This window comes from Lathyrus oleraceus, chromosome 6 (assembly GCF_024323335.1).
Source record: "Lathyrus oleraceus cultivar Zhongwan6 chromosome 6, CAAS_Psat_ZW6_1.0, whole genome shotgun sequence".
In the NCBI taxonomy this organism is placed as follows: domain Eukaryota; kingdom Viridiplantae; phylum Streptophyta; class Magnoliopsida; order Fabales; family Fabaceae; genus Lathyrus; species Lathyrus oleraceus.
The window spans coordinates 153,633,517-153,655,905 of NC_066584.1; positions in this window are offsets into that span (position 1 = coordinate 153,633,517).

Consider the following 22,389-nt stretch of genomic DNA (forward strand, 5'->3'; position numbering starts at 1 on the left):
TTCGCTTGGCAATTCAAAATGTTGTTTCCCTCCAGAACTGTCCTATTACCATGCGCCAGCACATTAAATGGCACGATGTCGTTTTGGACTGGATTAGCTTAATTACGAAAATGCCATAGATTCATTTTAATTAATAATAACAATTACATAATTATTATATAATTCACTTAAATATTAGGAAAATCATAGAAAAATAATGGTTAGTCCAAAAATAGTGAGGATTTTTTTGATGGATTCCAATTTTTCCCTAGAATTTTATAGGCATGATTTTAGAAGTTGTGCATGGTTAAAAGTTGACTTGGCCTATGGATCTTTGACTTATGTCATTTTTGTGCATGTTTTGCCATTTTCATTGTGAAATACTCATACATTAAAAGAAATGCCTGGAATTTTTTGAGCTCATTCTATACATGTTGATGGTGATTTACATATAAAGTTTGTGATTTTTGAATACCTGTGGAGTGAGATATGATTTTTTGAACTTAGGTGTGACAATTTGTGTCACACCTAGCTAGGTCAACTTCATGAAATTATTTGCCTGGCCTATGATTGTTGAAATGACTTGAAATTTTGCATGGATGATTATTGATATGTTGAGATGTTATGTGAATATTTATGGATTTTTCTATGGCATTTTCAATTTGATTGATATTTTTCTTCTCTGTTGGTTAAATGTGCAAGCTCATGTGACACATGTTATTATATCTTGTGTGAAATTCTCATATGGTATTAGATGAGTGTGAAATTTGGTATGCTGGTTGTAGGCACATTGTAGGACATCCCTGTTTTGGTCCCATTCATTTCTTAATTGATTTCATTGATTTATGAATTTTTGAAGTGAATGCATGTGTTGTTGCCTTGAATTGGCTTGAATAATTGTGTCTGTATTTCTTGATTTTCATTGCCCTAGTTCCTTTTGTCCAATTGAGCTGAAAATTGACATGCTATACCTTGAATAGGTCCTGTTTAGGTGTGAATTATTTGAGGATTTTTGGAATTGTTTTGGTATGCTTTTGATTGAAGTTATTCTGTTTGGACATTTGAGGTTCCATTTGACCTAGTTTGTACCATATTGTGCATGAAATGAGATTGGTAAATGATATGAGTATGGGATCAATTGAATTTGCTTTCTATTTGCATTAATTTGGTTTTGGTTGAGAATTGTTTGCTGTTTAGAATTTTTTCTCCCTTTTGGACCCTAGGCTTGGCCTAGTGGTCCAGTTTCTCACATTTGGTTTGACTTTTCAGGATGAAATGCACAAAGCTTAAGGAGAATGCTTCAAGTCAATTAAATTGAGATTGTTGGATGTTTTGAACTAATTTGACTTTGTTTTGTAGGTTGTGAAGCTTGAGCTTGAGCTTATAGCTTGCACTTATGTGCATTAACCTGTGTTGCTTAATCTGTATAGTCTGACTGATTAACATTTGCTGTTTATTGTTGTCTGGCTGAGTACTGATGATACTTGATTAATTTCAGGTACATTTAGTCGCTTACAGTTCTTTAAGAACTTGCTTGCTGCTGCTTGGTTTTTAAACCACTTGAGGTAGGACTTCTATTCTTCATGTAGTCTGGGAGACCCGGCCTGTTACTTGGCCGGGCAAAATGTCTGAAGTCCTCCTTAAGAGGCGATGTTTGTGATTGTTTAAAATTGTGCCTAAGCAGGTAAAGTCCTTGATCAAGGCAATTGGTGGATCAAAGGGATATGCAATCTATCCCCCACTATTCTGTGAGTCGTCCCTCTGCTCACACGGCTGTGTGTTGATGCATTGGGACACAAACCCAAAATCTTGTGCTGTTGCACAATCGAGTCAGAGTCTTTGAGCGTAGAAGGGTCCCTCCATTCTGGACCCACGCTCCTTTGTCTGAAGCTCTCCCTGGTCAGGGATAAGAGCTGTGAGGTCTCATCCTCACTTCACCTTTTCATCTGCTTCACCTTAGCCTCGTAATGGCAAGGTTAAGAGCGAATAATACCCATGTACAGATGACTTGCTTCGGCAGTCAAACCCATTGTTTGAGCCTCACTTGATTGGTTATAGTGTGTGCTATGTGAATATTTGTTTGAAATGCTTGTTTTGATCTGTATGCTTGTATGCTTGCTTTCTTCCTGGATAGGATTAGCTTGCAGTTGTGCAAGTAGGTAGAAACCTGAACATAGGGTAATGATGCATGACAACACTAGGCTCGAGTCCAGCTCCCTGGTAGTGTGTCTTCCCCTGGTTTCTGGCTAGATTTTCTTTCCCTTGAGGGGGAACTACATCGCCCTGATCCTCGTGCCAGACGAGGTATGTAGGCAGGAGACCGTGCGAGGTCTCTCCGGGCACCTTTTTTCTTTTTTTGCGTGTGTTTACTTGTCATCTAATCGTGTTTTGGTTCGGATGCTGACGTAAATCCATCAAGTGGTTGTTGGGCTCCATGTTTGCCATCTGTTTGTGTGTTTGTTTGTTTGTTTGGCGTGCGTAAGCCGAACTACAGTGGCTCTGATTCTCGTTCCAGACGAGATATGTAGGCATAGGATGCGATGTCCTATCGAGCTCCCTTCTCCTAACCCCACCTGCATTCCCTGTGTGTGTGTGATGTTTAGCAACCTATTCTTTATTTTAGAACGTGGATCCCGTCGAGTACGACGGACGTGAGGGGTGCTAATACCTTCCCCTTGCGTAACCGACTCCCTTACCCTTTCTCTTTGGTCGCGAGACCATGCTTTTTCCAGGTTTCTCTGAGCGTTTCCTTTCCCTATCCTGGGATAAATAACGCGCAGTGGCGGCTCTGTGTTGTGTTTTTGTTTTAGCCCGCCGGTTGTTTTTCGCGGATGCGACAGCTGGCGACTCTGCTGGGGATATCTCGGATGTAGACCTATGCTGGTCCATCTTCCCTAAGCGAGTCCTTCCTAGCGTTCTAGGATTAGTTTAGGTTGCTTGTGTTGTGTATTTATTGCATTTATTATTCTAACCAGTGTATATATTTGCATAAATATTTGCATGCATCATACTATCATGTTGTTATCCTCTGTGCAGGTGGTTCCTCTGTTTTGGGGTGGGTGTTCTGAGTGGGGCTAAAACCCAGGCCCGAGTATACACCTAGGATTAGTGTGGGTCTCACGTTCCTCATTTGCTAAATCAGCATATTGTTGCAACGTGACATGCCACAAGTCAGACGAGGTTCATTTGATAGTGCTTTCCTCTGTGGGGTACCCCACTTTGGTTGAGTTACGTCATCTGAGCTATTGACTCTGGTGACCGATCATTTCCCGGATCTTTGGTTTAGACGATCTTAAGGGAGCTACAATGGCACACCCGAAAGGGCAAACCCATTGAGTATCTCTGCCCGATTGTCGAGACTATTATCCGCCTTAGGATGACCTGATTAGAATTTACCTGTGAGGGGAGGGTTGATTCTTTCAGATGCATGTTCAGGTGTATGATCAGATGGTGACTAATTGTTCCGTGGATCAGAGTCATATTTATCAGTCGGATTTATGGTCGTTTATTATCAAGACGCCGGAGTGCTGTCCGAGTTATTTATCAGTGGGGATCCGTTTATTTCAGGATTCCCCGGGCCGATTCAGATGGTTATGGGTATCTGATCAGAGATTGTTTGATGATGATGATGATGATGTATCTGTCAGTTCCGTTTATTTCGGAACCCTTGAGTTGGATTTGTGGTTACATATTCCCTCAGATGGTTGTGATCGGTTCAGAGATCGAGACCGTAACTCAATGCAACAAATGATCGGAGGACTTGGAGGATGGCAATGCATACATCTGCATCATTCTTATTTTGCATTCATCTGCATCGAACCTATGTCTAGCCATATGGTGAGCATTATTGATTGAGAATCTAGTTGAGAGACATCTTGAATTTCGGAATATGGATGTCAAAATGTTATCTGTCTCGATGAAACCAGAATCAAAGGACAGAAGCTTCCTCATATGGATAGACGTTGCATTCATGCATATTAACCTGTTTGCTGTTTTGCAGGAATCATTCCTCGTGCTCGCAGAACTATACCTTTGCACTCAACTCGTCCTCACAGATACTTCACCAAACGCAATACTCCCAGAATAATGGATCTCCCAAACACAGATATCCTCGAGCTGAAGGACAAGATGACTGAGCTGATCAACATCATGCAGGGTTTTGCAGTTGGCCAGAAAGCTTTGGCTGACAAAGTTGAGAAGCTCGAGCGGGCTTCAGCGGCTAATAGTGGTGTAAACCTGGATGGTGTCTCCAATCAGGGGCTGGGTGGATCCAGAGACGGTGAAAAAAGAGCAACCGTAGGTATGGTGAACAACAATGCTGGTTTTGGTACTGCTGGTGGTCAGCCTGGGCCCGGTCTGGGGCAGAATATGAAGGACGGTCTGTTGCCTCCATTCTACGGGTTTGACGATGACAGGGAGGAGGACCGAGAAGCTGATCAGTTCTCGATGCACAATGAACCATTTGGTCCGTACAGTGCTCCGCCACAGAACAAAGAGATTCGGTTGCTGGCTGAAAAGGTAAGGGCTCTGGAAAGCCACGCCACTCCGGGATTTGTCAACATGTCCAACATGGGGCTAGTTGAGGGGATTGTGATCCCACAGAAATTCAAAGCGCCTGCATTTGACAAATACAATGGGAGTTCCTGTCCAGAAACTCACCTCCAAGCTTTCGTCCGCAAGATCTCTGCGTACACGACAGATCAGAAGCTATGGATGTACTTCTTCCAGGACAGTCTGTCCGGAGGATCCTTGGAATGGTATACCAAGCTGAAATCTTCCGACATCAAGAGCTGGCAGGATCTTGGCGATGCCTTCTTTAAACAATACCAGTTTAACGTTGACATGGCTCCTAGTCGTACCCAGCTGCAGGGTATGTCTCAGAAGTCAAGTGAGGGGTTTAAAGAATATGCTCAAAGATGGAGAGAGTTGGCTGCCAGAGTGCAACCTCCATTGGTTGATAGAGAAATGTCTGATCTCTTCATGGGTACCCTGCAGGGGGTTTTTGCTGAAAGGATGGTGGGTTGTCCCGTCACTAACTTTGCAGACATTGTGGTGGCAGGGGAGAGAATTGAAAGTTGGCTGAAAATGGGGAAGATCCAGGGTGGTAATGCTTCGTCATCGGCATCGAAGAAGCCATTCGGAAATGGCCAAAGGAAGAATGAGGGTGAATCAAGTGCTGTGTATGCCCAGAGAGGACACGGTAGGGATCATTACTACCAGCACACTGCTGCTGTAACTATCCCTGCTGGTAATCAGTCAGTCCGACAGCAACGTCAATCACCTCAACAGAGAGCCGGGTATCAAGTGAGAGGTAAAGGGATTGATCGCCATTTTGATAAGCCGCCCGTGACATACGCGGTTCTGTTCAAAAAGTTGATGGATCTTGGGTTGGTTCAGCCGAGGGCGATGGTTCCGATGAGATCAGATCAGAGGCCTCCTAATTATGATGAAAACGCCGAGTGCGAATTTCATTCTGGAACACCGGGGCATAACATTGAGGGCTGTAGAGCGTTCAAGAATGTTGTCCAGGATCTGGTAGACTCCAAAGCCATCAATTTTGCACCATCACCAAATGTTAATGCTAATCCTATGCCGACACATGGTCAGGCGATGGTGAGTGCAATTGCTGAAGATTCGGATCACGCCTGTGCAATGGGTGAAGAGAAAGACAGTAACTGCAAGTTTGATGGTTGGATAACGCCGTGCGTACCAGGGAACTGGAAGGCTTAAAAAGATCAGCACTGACACTCGTCCGGAAGAGTAATATTTCTTGTTTTCAGTTTTATTTGCATGAAAGCCATACGTGTTGCCCGACACGTAGTGGTTCATTGTAAGGGCCACCTCATGTTCATAATTTGCAACATTTCTGCATCATTAATAAATGGATGTTTTTCAGTCAAAAAGCGGTGTTCCCTGTTTTTCATTTATTTTTTGCAGTTTAAAAACAAATAAAAATGGCAATGTTTATTTTCATTTTTCTCTTTTTGATTTGTCTCGTTCCGAATTCAAAAATAATTCTCCGGATCTCGTTGATAACAATTTGGTTACACCTCATATGACTTCGACAATCCGAGCAATCATGCCGAAGAAGAAGGCGAAGAAGATTGTGATCTGCTGGAATTAGCCAGGTTGTTGAAACAAGAGGAGAAGGTGATTCAGCCGCTTGAAGAGCGGATTGAGATTGTTAACCTGTATACCGCCGAGGTCAGAAGGAAAATTGGGGCCGTTTCAGAGGCGAGTCGAAAGCAGGATGGTAGCCCTGTTGAAAGAGCATATGGATACCGTCACCTGGTCGTGTCAGAATATGCCAGGGTTGAACACCGATATCGTTGTGCACAGGCTACCACGGAAAGGAGACTGTCCTCTAGAGGAGCAGAATGCCGGTGCTACTTATCAGAGAGCTATGGTGACTTTGTTTCATGATGTGATTCATCATGAAGTTGAATGTTATGCTATGACATGATAGCAAAGTCCCAAACAGAAGAGGGGCATCTGGCAGACCGGGGCAAGTCGGTTGACTGGTTGAGACAATTCAAACTGAGGTTGAATTCAAGTAAGTGCACTACCAGAGTGCGATCCGGTAAGCTGTGGGGTTCGTTGTCAGAGAGGAGTCGAGGTTCATCCTGCTAAAAAAAAAAAAAAAAAAAAAAAAAAAAAAATTACCTGAACCGGAAAAAAAGAAGTTCGTGGTTTCTTAGAAAGGGTGAACTACCTGTCATGGTTCACATCTCATCTAACAGCCACGTGGGAACCCATTCAAGAAAAAAGATCAAACGGTCAGGCGGAATAATGATTGCCAAGGGGCATCGAAAAGATAAAAGAAAAGTTGCAGGAACCTCTGATTCTGATACCTCCTATGGAAGGAGCAATTGTTAATCTGTACTTGACAGCCCTCGAGGGGTCTACGAGGTGTATTGGGTCAGCATGACGAGTCTTGTCGAAAAGAGCATGCAATTTACCTTAGCAAAAAGTTTACCGACTGTGAAACAATACATTCACTGTTCGGGAAAACTTGATGTACTTTGGCATAGGCTGCTCGCCGACTGAGACAGTATGCTGATTCATGCCACTTTGTGGATTTCGAGATGGATTTGATCAAGTACATATCTGAAGAGCTAGCAATGACCGGACGGGTTGCGAATGGGCCAATGATTTTGATTGAATACGATATTCGATATACCTCTCAGAAAGCAATCAAAGGGAGAGTATTGTCTTATTACATCGCCCAACAACCCGTGGAGGATTATCAACCGATGAAGTTTGGATTCCCTGATGAGGACATCTCGAGGTACTCAAATCGAAAGATTGAGAGTAACCGATCCCGGAGGAGGGGCCTGACCCCAAATCCGAACGGATTCTGATGTCTGATGGGGAGGTTAAGGTGAATAAGCTTTTGCTGCCAGGATAACGTTTGAATGCACCGATGGTGTGGTTGAGTAGGAAACTGGCATCCTGGGTATCGAATTTCAGTACGAACATCTACTGGGGCAACGTCTTTCTCATTGGTATATGGAATGGAGGCTGTGTTACCGGTTGAGGTTCAGATTCCCTCTTTGAGAGTCCTGATGGACGTCAAGTTGCAAGAGGCCGAATGGGTAAGGACCCGGTATGAAGAGTTGAGCCTGATTGAGGAAAAGAGGCTAGCAGCCATCTGTCATGGGCAGTTATACCGGCAAAGGATGAAGCATGTTTCGACAAGAAGGTGCGACCTCGGGTATATCACGTAGGTGATATGGTGCTGAAAAGGATCCTTCCTCCTCAGAACGATCGAAGGGGCAAATGGACACCGAATTATGAAGGTCCATTCGTGGTCAAGAAGGTTTTCTCTGGCGGAGCCTTGTTGTTAACGACCATGGATGGCGAGGATTTTCCATCCCCTGCGAATCCGGACGCAGTTAAAAAAATACTTCGTATGAAGAGACCCGCTGGACGAAAAGAATAAAATAGTCCAGGCAAAAATGGGCATCCCGGCGAACCAAGAACAGAAAAGGGTTCGGGCAAAAATTAGGGATACAAAATGAAAAAATGTACACCCGGCAAGTCGAAAACCTGAAAAGGCGACTTGGGCAAAAAAGGGTATCCCGGTGGACTGAAAACCCGAAAGGGCGGTCCAGGCAAAAGAGGGATTGAAACGAACAACTGCGTCCGGCATGATCGTTTGCGCTTTGGTTAAAGCATCATGGATAATACCCGGTAGGGATCAGTCGGAATCGTCTTGTTCAGAAGGCAGAAAGCACGGAGAGTCTGAGGACATATGGGGTGTAACCGAGTTGGAACTCGATGAGATCACGAGTTTCACATTGCCGTTAGGATAGATTTTTCCTTTTGTGCGCAATTACCTCTTTTCAGGAATTGCTTCCTTTGTATTGCTCAATTTGAGCCACACTTTTCAAATCAATAAAATGCAAATTCAGTCAGATAATTTTGTTTTTGTTTTTCACTACCGCTTTGATTGCAAAAACATCCAGATATTTTTGATAAAGAATTTTGCATTTTAAGACATACAGGTCCCTTCCAATGCATGTTTATAAGATTGAAAGCTTGAAATCTTATTCGGAAGGTTGGGTGACCCAAGTGTTGAAGTCTTGACACGCCTGGGGCACGGTTTTATCTAACGATCTGTTTTGCAGGAACTGTTAGGTATTTTCACTCACTTGCAGGTTGTGATGTGGAAGCTGTTGACAAAGCAAATCCCCATGGAGTTCGCTCAGTAAATGAATGTGAAGGGATGACGAAGAGACGTTGAGACATACGATGATCCTTGAATCAATCAAGAAGATTCTTCAAAGTCGGAAGACTTGAAAGTATGCAATTCCCCGCAGAGTCTGACCAGGGACGAGTGCATGAAGAAGGGACGGAGAAACGACGAGACGTCCGACGACCCTTGAAATTAATCAAGAAGACTCTTCAAAGTCGGAAAATTGAAATTTCTATATAATTCCCAGGAGTACGTCCCATCGATCGCGACGCGACTTGGAATACAAGATGATGGAGCAGAAAAGGTCCAGACGAGTCTGGAAATTCTCAAAAGTGGAAAGCTGATACGAGATTGGGAGGTGGATACCATGGTTCGATGGTTCGATGGGTGTTCTGTACTTACTTTTCTCATTTCCCAGCGAGGTCCCCAAGCAGAACTAGAGGACCAAATCCCCAGTGGATTCGAGGTCTGTGACTTCCCCAGCCGAGTCAGGATGGTTATCCCGGCAGGTTTTAATGGTGTTTCCTCAGCAGCCAGGCCCGAAGGTTGCTATCCCCGAGTGGAGCGGGTTTCAATGAAATATATCTCCAGCAGTGTTCATCCTACCAGTGGATTGGACAAGTTCCCGTAGCGGACGGATTTGTGCATCCCCAGCTGAGTTGATTCTACCTATGGATTGCATGGGTTGTCCCCAGCGGAGTAGCATTCGTTTCCCTAGCAGGGTCAGGATGGTTATTCCCAGCAGGTGTTAGAATTGATGCTTCCCTAGTTGCCAGGCCTGGAGGTGGCTGTTTCCCAGCAGAGCTATCTGTGAGCATTTCCCCAGTGAAGTCGACAGGTATCTGTGAGGGTTCCCGGAAGCAGAGTCGGGATTGATATCCCCAGCAAGTCAAAAACTGTTGTATCCCCACAGAGTGTTGGTGGTTCTTATCCCCAGCAGTTTCTCGAGCGGATTGGGTGCAAAGGAGGTTCTTCCCCAGCAAGGGTTACCTTTTCCCAGCGGCAGTGGTATTCCCCAGCAGGGTGGAGATCGGAGTATTGCCGAGTTCCTCAGCAGAGTGTCTCGTGCTCCTCAGAAGAGTCCCTCGAGGGGGATACCTTTTTATGCATTCATCATAAAAAAAATAATAGCATAGCATGTTGCATAGAAAAATAATAACCGCGTAGCATTTCCATACTTATGGAGCATTACGCAGAAAAATCAATCATGCATCATATTGCAAGCACAAGCTAGTCTCAAGCCGTGGTTACCGTTTGAGAGGTGGTTTTACCAGAAGTAGAGGTGTTACTCCGAGGAGTTTGGCCTCATGATTTGATCAAGGGTATTTCCCCAGTAGTGCGATACTGGAGGAGTTTTTCCGTCGGGCAGAGATGGAAAGGTTACGCGATCAGCGCGATTCAAGCCGTGGTTATCGCTTGAGGATTGGTTTTGCCGGATAGTGAAGACGATACTCCGAGGAGTTCAGCATTGCGAGTTTGGAGCAACAGTATCTACCGGTCATCAGTAAATGTCTGGTCGAGTTCTCTTTGGTGTTAGTTAACATCATTGTTCGATGTCTAGCAAACGTCGCGTTATTTCCCAGTCATCAGTAAGTGTCTGGTCGAGTTTTGTTTGATGTCCTGTCAACATCATTGTTTGATGTCCTGTCAACATCATTTGTTCGATGTCCTGTCAACATCATCCTTTGATGTCCTGTCAACATCATTGTTCGATGTCTGGTAAACATCATTCTTCGATGTCCTGTCAACATCATTGTTTGATGTCCTGTCAACATCATTTGTTCGATGTCCTGTCAACATCATCCTTTGATGTCCTGTCAACATCATTGTTCGATGTCTGGTAAACATCATTCTTCGATGTCCTGTCAACATCATTTGTTCGATGTCTGGTAAACATCATTGTTCGATGTCTGGTAAACATCATTGTTCGATGTCTGGTAAACATCATTCTTTGGTGTCAGTAAACATCATCATTCGATGTCTGGTAAACGTCGAGTTTTCTCCCGGTCATCAGTAAGTGTCTGGTCGAGTTTTATTTGGTGTCAGTCAACATCATTGTTCGATGACCAGTAAACGTCAAGTTTCTTCCCAGTCATCATCAGTCAGTGTCTGGTTGAAGGGGTTATTCTGAGGAGTTTAGCATCACGACGTCAGATCAGCAATGTTCCCCAGTAGTGCGATATTGGAGGAAATGTTTCCGTCGGACAGAGATGGAAATAATATCAGAAGACGTTACGCGATCAGCGCGATTTCGGGGTTCAACTGGAGAAAAGGAAATGTTGAGGCATTTTCTGGGGTTCAAATGGAGATTGGAGTTGAAGATTATATCCAGGATGAGGTCCTCCGGATTATCTTCTGTTCATGTGTCACCTTAGACTCTGGCTGAGGCCAATGGAGGTCGTTATAGGTGTCTTCTGAGGAAGAGATACACATGCTACCTTCCTTTTGTGAAGGTATACCCTCTGACATGTCGCCCTCAGAGTGGTGTTTGGTGTTATTTCCGACGTTGCCAGCGGAATTATCACGAGAGATTGGAGATTGGGGTTCAAATGGAGAAAAGGAGATGTTGCGGCATTTTCTGGAGATGGGGTTCAAACGGAGAAAAGGAGATGTTGCGGCATTTTCTGGAGAACGGGGTTCATATTGGCGATCGCGAGTTATCGTCAGGCGACTGGGGTTCAAATGGAGAATGGGGTTCATTATTTTGGCAAACAGGAGAACGGGGTTCAAATGCAGTGATCTGAGGATTATTTGCGCAAAAGAAAATTTTGGGGTTCAAGAAAATGGAAAAAAGCAGAGAGAAAATTTCGGGGTTCAAGAAAAGCATAAAGAGAGAATAATAATCCCCAGCGGATGTGGTGTTCAGGCCATGGTTATCCCTGCGTTACCATTTATTTTGGTATCCAGGTTGATGTTGTTGTTTCGGGGTTCAAGCCGACTTTCTCCGTACCGGACGGATTCTTCTTCAAGATTGCTTCTTTGCCGATTCTGACAGGCGTTGTTAATTATTTTCCCATCAGAGTGCAAATTGTTCGTCTGTTCTTGGTATTCAATCACTCTTCATCCTGATCATCTGAAAGCCGAGGCTATTCATATCGACAGGTTCACAGTGGATTGAATAGGGGCAGCTGTAACACCTCAAAATTTGCCCTCCTCTCTTGGGACTAGCTTAACATATTACATATCATTTTAGGTCATTAGGCATTGCATATTGCATATCATGTGGTTACATTGTGCAAGTCATCCTCACAAGTCTGGATCAGAAGATAGGAGGTCATGTGCAAGCTGGGGTTTCATTGGACTGGTCATTAATCATCTGAGGATGTGGAGGTCCAAATTAGGGTTTTGTGATTCTCAAAGGAGATTGATCTTCACTTTGATTGAAATGATTCATCATCATCATCATGGTTTATCATCAGAAGATTCAAGTGTTGAAGCATATTCCTTGAGATTAGGGTTTTGACCACTAGTCAACCCTAATCAGTTGCATTGGGCCAATCAAGGCATGATCAGGAGATGGGGTCTATGGTGGATATGAGGATCATCACATGATTTTATTGTGCATATTGAGGCTAGGGTTTCATCCTTGGGCCATTTCATCAGAGGATTGGGGCTCAGATTGATCAATGCATTGCCAAATTCATCTATCAGTTGAAAAAGTCAACTGTGGTCAACTGTGCATGATTTAATGGATTTGGAGGTGGAGATGAGTTGGATACACTTCATTCATGTTGGAACAAGTGTTATTTGACATTTCAAAGCCTAAGAATGGAGAAAATCAAGTCAGACAAGAAACTGCCAAAAATAGAAAGTGACTTGTAATAGAAGTTTCCAAAAATGGAAAGTTTTTGACCTCAAAATTACATGTCCAAGGAAGCTTCAAATGAAAATATGTTCAACATGAAAGTTGTAGATCTTGTTCTCACCTTTCTAAAAAGTCCAAGAACATGAAATTCCCATGTATGGTTGGCAAGTTATGGTCCATTCAATTTCAAAAATGACCCATAATCAGAGGGGCATAACTTCCACATGGAGTGTCCAAACTGAGTGATCTTTTTATGTGCAAAATCCATTTGACATGTAATTTCATGGTGCATAATTGGAATTCATCAAAAATGGTCAATGCAAAAAGTCAAATTTCAAGTGTACAATTAAAAATCCAGGGGCAAAATGGTCCAACTTGAGAAATAATGAGAATTTTTGAGTGGGGATTTTTGCAACACCTCACAAATGCAATTTGAAAATTGTTGGAATGGTCATAACATGTCAAGGTCTCATATTTGGTTAACTCACTTTTGAAATGCACTTGAAAAGTGTACAAATTGCCATGGCATAGTGAAATTCCAAAGTACACATCCAATGGCCATGGGACAAGTTGCAACAGCTCACACATGTCATTTTGAGAGTGTGTGAGCTGTCAATGAGCTGTCACAGAGCCCATATGAAAAGACCATTTTGCCTTTGCTTAAGTAAATTCCATTTATGCTAATTACATGACATTTGATTAATTTGGATGATTAAGAGCTGATTAATTGGAAGTATAAATTCCTAATCATAACAAACTTCTGATCAGAATCACAAATCACAAGATCTCAACCTCTTTTCCCTCCAAATTCTCAAAATCTCTCAAGAACACAAAAAGCAAAAATCCACAAATCTCTTCGAATTCTCCATCAAATCCGAAAATTCTTTTTGATTCAATCTCCATTCATCTCCTTCTCCAACTGTTTTGGCAATTGGCATCAAGAAAGCTCAAGAATCACCACTGTCCAAAGTATGCTCAACAATGGTGAATTGGAATTTCTTGCATTTGGAGCAACTTCGATCCAAACTAAGCCTTGAATTCACTTCTCCAAGTCTCAATCTCGATCTGTTTTGAGGAATTTCGAGCCAAAGCATCAAGAAGCATCACTGCCATTGCAAGGTACTCGAAATTCGAATCTCATGATTCTTTCAATTATCATATGTGTTGTGTAGATCATTTATCATAGGTTAGCATGTAGCTCGTGGTTTGTGAAATGATTGAGTGAGTTGAGAGAAATCTTGTTTGAAAGCTTTGATGTCAAAACTTCATTTGCTCGATTCGTTGTACACAAGGATTTCTGGACAATTTAGTTTACATATTTGAGATCTACACACTTAGACCTTTTCAATGGATATTCGTTTGTGCATTTTGGTGAGAAAATGATCGAAACCGAATTGGAAGGTTGAAGAACATGAACGCGTGTTGATGATGAAAAATTCTGGGATTTTCTGCGCTTTGATCTTGAGTTTTCGCTTGGCAATTCAAAATGTTGTTTCCCTCCAGAACTGTCCTATTACCATGCGCCAGCACATTAAATGGCACGATGTCGTTTTGGACTGGATTAGCTTAATTACGAAAATGCCATAGATTCATTTTAATTAATAATAACAATTACATAATTATTATATAATTCACTTAAATATTAGGAAAATCATAGAAAAATAATGGTTAGTCCAAAAATAGTGAGGATTTTTTTGATGGATTCCAATTTTTCCCTAGAATTTTATAGGCATGATTTTAGAAGTTGTGCATGGTGAAAAGTTGACTTGGCCTATGGATCTTTGACTTATGTCATTTTTGTGCATGTTTTGCCATTTTCATTGTGAAATACTCATACATTAAAAGAAATGCCTGGAATTTTTTGAGCTCATTCTATACATGTTGATGGTGATTTACATATAAAGTTTGTGATTTTTGAATACCTGTGGAGTGAGATATGATTTTTTGAACTTAGGTGTGACAATTTGTGTCACACCTAGCTAGGTCAACTTCATGAAATTATTTGCCTGGCCTATGATTGTTGAAATGACTTGAAATTTTGCATGGATGATTATTGATATGTTGAGATGTTATGTGAATATTTATGGATTTTTCTATGGCATTTTCAATTTGATTGATATTTTTCTTCTCTGTTGGTTAAATGTGCAAGCTCATGTGACACATGTTATTATATCTTGTGTGAAATTCTCATATGGTATTAGATGAGTGTGAAATTTGGTATGCTGGTTGTAGGCACATTGTAGGACATCCCTGTTTTGGTCCCATTCATTTCTTAATTGATTTCATTGATTTATGAATTTTTGAAGTGAATGCATGTGTTGTTGCCTTGAATTGGCTTGAATAATTGTGTCTGTATTTCTTGATTTTCATTGCCCTAGTTCCTTTTGTCCAATTGAGCTGAAAATTGACATGCTATACCTTGAATAGGTCCTGTTTAGGTGTGAATTATTTGAGGATTTTTGGAATTGTTTTGGTATGCTTTTGATTGAAGTTATTCTGTTTGGACATTTGAGGTTCCATTTGACCTAGTTTGTACCATATTGTGCATGAAATGAGATTGGTAAATGATATGAGTATGAGATCAATTGCATTTGCTTTCTATTTGCATTAATTTGGTTTTGGTTGAGAATTGTTTGCTGTTTAGAATTTTTTCTCCCTTTTGGACCCTAGGCTTGGCCTAGTGGTCCAGTTTCTCACATTTGGTTTGACTTTTCAGGATGAAATGCACAAAGCTTAAGGAGAATGCTTCAAGTCAATTAAATTGAGATTGTTGGATGTTTTGAACTAATTTGACTTTGTTTTGTAGGTTGTGAAGCTTGAGCTTGAGCTTATAGCTTGCACTTATGTGCATTAACCTGTGTTGCTTAATCTGTATAGTCTGACTGATTAACATTTGCTGTTTATTGTTGTCTGGCTGAGTACTGATGATACTTGATTAATTTCAGGTACATTTAGTCGCTTACAGTTCTTTAAGAACTTGCTTGCTGCTGCTTGGTTTTTAAACCACTTGAGGTAGGACTTCTATTCTTCATGTAGTCTGGGAGACCCGGCCTGTTACTTGGCCGGGCAAAATGTCTGAAGTCCTCCTTAAGAGGCGATGTTTGTGATTGTTTAAAATTGTGCCTAAGCAGGTAAAGTCCTTGATCAAGGCAATTGGTGGATCAAAGGGATATGCAATCTATCCCCCACTATTCTGTGAGTCGTCCCTCTGCTCACACGGCTGTGTGTTGATGCATTGGGACACAAACCCAAAATCTTGTGCTGTTGCACAATCGAGTCAGAGTCTTTGAGCGTAGAAGGGTCCCTCCATTCTGGACCCACGCTCCTTTGTCTGAAGCTCTCCCTGGTCAGGGATAAGAGCTGTGAGGTCTCATCCTCACTTCACCTTTTCATCTGCTTCACCTTAGCCTCGTAATGGCAAGGTTAAGAGCGAATAATACCCATGTACAGATGACTTGCTTCGGCAGTCAAACCCATTGTTTGAGCCTCACTTGATTGGTTATAGTGTGTGCTATGTGAATATTTGTTTGAAATGCTTGTTTTGATCTGTATGCTTGTATGCTTGCTTTCTTCCTGGATAGGATTAGCTTGCAGTTGTGCAAGTAGGTAGAAACCTGAACATAGGGTAATGATACATGACAACACTAGGCTCGAGTCCAGCTCCCTGGTAGTGTGTCTTCCCCTGGTTTCTGGCTAGATTTTCTTTCCCTTGAGGGGGAACTACATCGCCCTGATCCTCGTGCCAGACGAGGTATGTAGGCAGGAGACCGTGCGAGGTCTCTCCGGGCACCTTTTTTTCTTTTTTTGCGTGTGTTTACTTGTCATCTGATCGTGTTTTGGTTCGGATGCTGACGTAAGTCCAGTGATTGGCTGTCGGGCTCCACGTTTGCCCTTTTGAGTGTGTTTTGGTTCGGATGCTGACGTAAATCCATCAAGTGGTTGTTGGGCTCCATGTTTGCCATCTGTTTGTGTGTTTGTTTGTTTGTTTGGCGTGCGTAAGCCGAACTACAGTGGCTCTGATTCTCGTTCCAGACGAGATATGTAGGCATAGGATGCGATGTCCTATCGAGCTCCCTTCTCCTAACCCCACCTGCATTCCCTGTGTGTGTGTGATGTTTAGCAACCTATTCTTTATTTTAGAACGTGGATCCCGTTGAGTACGACGGACGTGAGGGGTGCTAATACCTTCCCCTTGCGTAACCGACTCCCTTACCCTTTCTCTTTGGTCGCGAGACCATGCTTTTTCCAGGTTTCTCTGAGCGTTTCCTTTCCCTATCCTGGGATAAATAACATGCAGTGGCGGCTTTGTGTTGTGTTTTTGTTTTAGCCCGCCGGTTGTTTTTCGCGGATGCGACAAGGGGATACATTTGGGATCCGCCTCATGTGATCCAAGTGGTCGATGTACAGGTGAGAGAGAACCTTATTGTGGAGGCATCATCCTTGAAGATAGAGGATCCAGAAGTAAAGTAGTTGTGTGGTAAGGAGATTTCCTTGGTGAAGGTAGTGTAGGGACGACTAGTGGGCGGAAGAGTGAGTTGGGAGCTGGAGATCCAGTTGAGAGAGTCATATCCGACTCTGTTTACTTCAGGTAATTTTTTAGGGAGAAAACTATTTAAGTGAGTGAGAGTTGTAACACCATGTTTTTCTAATTTATTTATTTAATTGAAATTGTATGTAATTAATTATTTAAATCGATTTTTATATGCATTACGTGATGTTTGGATGGTTAATGTTAGTATATGAGGCATTGGGTTGGTGGTGCATAGTTTTAGTTATTTAAATAAATAATAGAATTAATAATATTAGAATAATGAGAGTTGTTATTAAACTAATAAGAACATATCCATTTTATTTAATTTGTTGGAATAATATAGAAAAGTGGAAAGTAGTAGAGAGACAAGGAGAATATTATTAGTATTATTATTAAAATATTATTAGAGTCAAGAGGGGAATTTTGGTGAATAGAAATATAAGTGATGGTTAGGTGGAAAGTCACTAATTAAGGAGATTAGGGCTCAAATAAGAAGAATTTAGTAATGGTTTGGGATTAGTATGTAAGAAAAAAAGATTTGGGAGAAAAAGGCAAGGTTAGGCTTGAAGAAGAGAGAATAACTTGGAGCAAATTCTGAATTTCTCAAGCAATATAAGGTAAGGGGGATTACTCCTAATAGGGTGAATATTGCATGATGGGATAGAGGGAAATCCTTAACCCCATTTGATTTTTCTTACTTTTTTCCCTTTTGATTAATGTTGGGTGAATGTGTGATTGACTTCTGTAATTGTATGATATGTGTGATACAATATGTGAAATCCGCGCACTATTATTCTCTAAAAATTATGTGTTCTTGTTGATGAAAATGATATGAGAGTGTGTTCATATCTTTTTTTTGCGAAATTGATGAATAAACCATGTCTAATCCAAGATAAAATGAGTGAAATTGCATGTTAATTGATGGATAATTGATGCTTGGATGCTAAAATTAGTTCTTTTGATGTTATTGTGCGATTTGGGGGCCAGGTGATGTGTAATCAGAGTTCTATTTTGAACTCCAACGCAGAAAATGCAGATTCTGCTTCTGGTTCAGGGTGACGGGCGTCACCCTAATGACACCCTATTCGTCGTCGCTTTAGAGGCGTTGACGAGCGTCAACTGCCTAGCGGGTAGACTGTCATGGTCCCTAGGCATAGTTGGTTAGGAAGGTCGTCATTGGGATGATATGTGAGATGACGTGGAAGGTGATAGGCGTCACGTTGGTGATGGGTAACCCGTCACGTAGCCAGAATGAGCGTCATTCGCTCAGTTGTACGGAATTGCCTTTTCGTTCCTATGTTTGAAGTGATGTTGTGAATTGAGTACTGTTTGGCCACTGTTTTGGAGGTTTTTGAAGTTGTTCATTATTTTGCTTGATTTAATCCACTTGTTTTGTGTGGAGAACAATTTTGTTTTTTTATTATGATGATTACTTGGTGATAATTATGTGCTGATAATTTTTGGTTATGTTGCATGTTATTGTGAATCATGCATCATGGTGTACGGGCTTCAGTCCAGTTTTGGTATGCTCTGGTCTGGTGGTATAGATTCGGGAGAGTAGCTAATTCTAATAATGAACTAGTGAAGCGTTACTTATGGGGATAAAAATGAATTTTGGTGCGTTCTAGTTTGTTGGTGCGAATTCAGGAGCGAGTAGGCAATTTCATATGGCAATTGGTGAAGCATTATATATGGTGATGGTAACGATTGGTGTGCTCTGGTCATATGGTGGGGATTCAGGAGCAAGATGAACTTGTGTTGTCCATAATGGTACCACATGCATTACTAAGTCGTGGTGTTGAGTACATTTGCATCCATTATTTTCATATATATTGAATGATTATTTTGATATTGGTGAATAAGAATACTTTGGCGATGTATGAAAATGACTTGTGTTGATAATTTGATGATGTTTGCTTAGATTTCGTTGCTCTAATCTGTAACACTGGGAAAGCGAATACTTTGATTTTCTATTTGCTATTATTTTAATATTTTTATGTTAAAGACATTTGCTATAACTATGTTGGTGATATGAGACATATTTGGTTGTTGAATTGTTTTAAATTTATTATTCTGTTACGATGAGCCTATGTAAAGGTGAGTATGTGATAATAGGTGTTTAAATCATGCATATTTTATTTAACATGTGTTACGAATCAGTTTTATGTTGTGTTTGAGTGACACTCTATGTGTGTACTTATTTTATTTTCTCTTCATTTCGTGTTTCTAGGTTTATGGTGTTATAACGTCTACCTTAAAATAAAGGAACAAAAAATATATACTACTCAATTGATTGTTCATATGGTGCAACCCTGAGCAACCACTCGAAGACAGCCGATTCTCTACGATCGTGAACAAACGACAACTACGAAGACACTAGCCGACCTCTATCAACCGTCAATTATAGGTACACAGATAAAACTCATTATGAAATAGCGCCTCCATTGGAGAGACGAAAGGAGGACCCCAACCACCAAACTCACAGTCACTTGCAGAATAACTAAAGAAGAAGTAAAACATACTACCGATGTGAATTTCTTGACAAGTTAAGTATTCTGTAAAAAATTTACCCAATTTCAAAAATTAATCACATAAATGTGAGATATTGTAACCACAAAGGGTCTTGTAATTCCCTATAGGAGCTATGCACTCTTCTGAGACAGATTCTACACTTGGCAAAAAAAAGCTTCAAAGCGTAGCTGGCACCCCCTAGGAGTTATGCACTCCAAGAGCATAGGCGGTGGAGTCCAGGGACGTTTATCCTGAACCACGTCAACCCTGGGGACAGAGACATATCATTATCTTTAGTTGGGGGCGGTTCTTAGTGACGTTAAAGAACCAGACTAATTATTCCCATTTAGAGCTTGTGGCGATAAAACTCTAGTTCGGACAATAAAGTTCTACGGATACGGAAGATAGCCGCAACGGTCACAAGGCAGAAAATTTTAAAATTGCAGGGAAAAAGAGCAAGTTTACTACCCCTACACCGCCTCTAATTTATATAGGTTCCAAGTTTTGAATATAAAATCTTCGAATACATCTTTTATTTCCTTGATCTCAAAACTTTCTCGAATCCCAGATCCACTTGTAAATATTTGTGCCCTCTAATTTTTTATCTCTTTTCTTCATATCCAAACATCACCTTTATTTTTGACTTTATCTTTACCACTCACCCTCAATTACCATCATTTTCCTCTCTAGAATGGCACCTCCTATTTCTTTATCTGACACATTGCATCAGTTTACTTGATGGATTACTTTAGAAGATGACGTGGGATTTACTTCACATATTATATTATTTTGATCTTATCTCCTACTTCTATAGATGCAAATTAGAATACTTGCAAAAGATAATCTAAAGTCCTAATTTAGACTGTGCCCAAGCAGGTAGAAAATGAGTGAATTAATTATGTGTTGATACCTAAGGGTTAGACCCATATTTATAGGGTGGATGAACTTTGACACACTTCCTTTAGTTGATATATATATATATATATATATATATATATATATATATATATATATATATATATATATATATATATATATATATATATATATATATATATATATATATATATATATATATATATATATATATATATATATATATATATATATATATATATATATATATATATATATATATATATATATATATATATATATATATATATATATATATATATATAGATATATATATATAGAGAGAGAGAGAGAGAGAGAGAGAGAGAGAGAGAGAGAGAGAGAGAGAGAGAGAGAGAGAGAGAGAGAGAGAGAGAGAGAGAGAGAGAGAGAGAGAGAGAGAGAGAGAGAGAGAGAGAGAGAGAGAGAGAGAGAGAGAGTTAATGCCCTGTCAATGTAAAAAGTTTTACACTGTTAATGCATCACAATCATCCGTTTGTATTACTTTTTAAATGTTTAAAATAAAAGTCAAACATTTCAAATAAATCAGTGGTTGTGATTAACTGATAGTATAAAAAAAATTTACACTGTCAGTGTATATCAATTAAATTCATATATATATATATATATATATATATATATATATATATATATATATATATATATATATATATATATATATATATATATATATATATATATATATATTAGGCGATCTCAAGGAACATTAGTGGATAAATGCAAACTTATTAACGTGAGTTTCTAAATTAATAAGTTATTATGTCCAATCTCATGATCAATTTCTAAATCGATCGATCGAATATAATTAAAAGTTATTATGTTCAGTTCTTTATTTATTTAGCAAATTAAATTCAATCTATAAGTTATTTTACGATTTCAGTAAGTGTCATCTTTGAGATTTATTTCCTTGATCGAACATTAATAGTTTTTTAATATATTATTCTCTTGGTTTCACAATAAATGTTATCTTTGAGATTTTCACACTTTTTAAAATAATGATTAATTATATTGATTTCAATTATAAAACGAATATCATTTACTAAAATAACCTTATTAATAGTAGGTAATTGAGTAGTTACATGTTTAAAATACAATACATAAGGATAAGTCGGTGGACAAAAATAATAAATATCACATTAGTATCATAAAGCAACATATAATTTGAGACAAATGAAAATAGGAAAGATGACATTGTAAGAAGGATGAAATATTTTTATTTGTTACTTTTTTTTTTAATTTTTACAAATTGATATCTTATGTAATTCTTGAATAAACAACTTTGTATAGTGATACATAATATTTCTTTGTTATATGAAATTAATTTAAATTCTTAATTTATATAAATTAATTAAAATAGAAGCTAAACTATCTGTTTAATATTTTTTCTTTATTTTTTTTATTTTTATCAAGTCGAAGTCAATGGTGGGGTTTTATTGGATCATGTGTTGCACACAGTTTACTGCCGGTGGTTGCTCACTTTTCAAGTATCTAGTTTTATAAATTTGTCTACATAAATAAATATTCAAACTTTGAATTTTCCTTCAACTATTAAAAAACAGTTATTGATCAAATTAAATGCCAACTCTCAGTTACAAATTGCGTGGTTCATGAATTTCTTCGTGTTATATCTCCTACCTTTCATTTAACATTGAAGTCAAATGTATTTTGTGAGCATTAATAGAAAATAACTGTATGCATGTCAATGGAGAAATAGAGACTATTGCAAATTGTGTTAATGTTTCCTATCGGTTATTTCATGCATGAGTTGGATATATTAATTCTTAGGGTTATTTGTTGAGGGTGTAAATAGCATTAATGAGTATGATATCAAGTTTTTTATTTTGGGGATTTTCTTTACGAAAAATACATATTTGTGAGAGACACACCATATAATCATCCAAAATTTTAAGATAATATGTGTGTGGATTCTCCTACTTATAAATGTTCAAA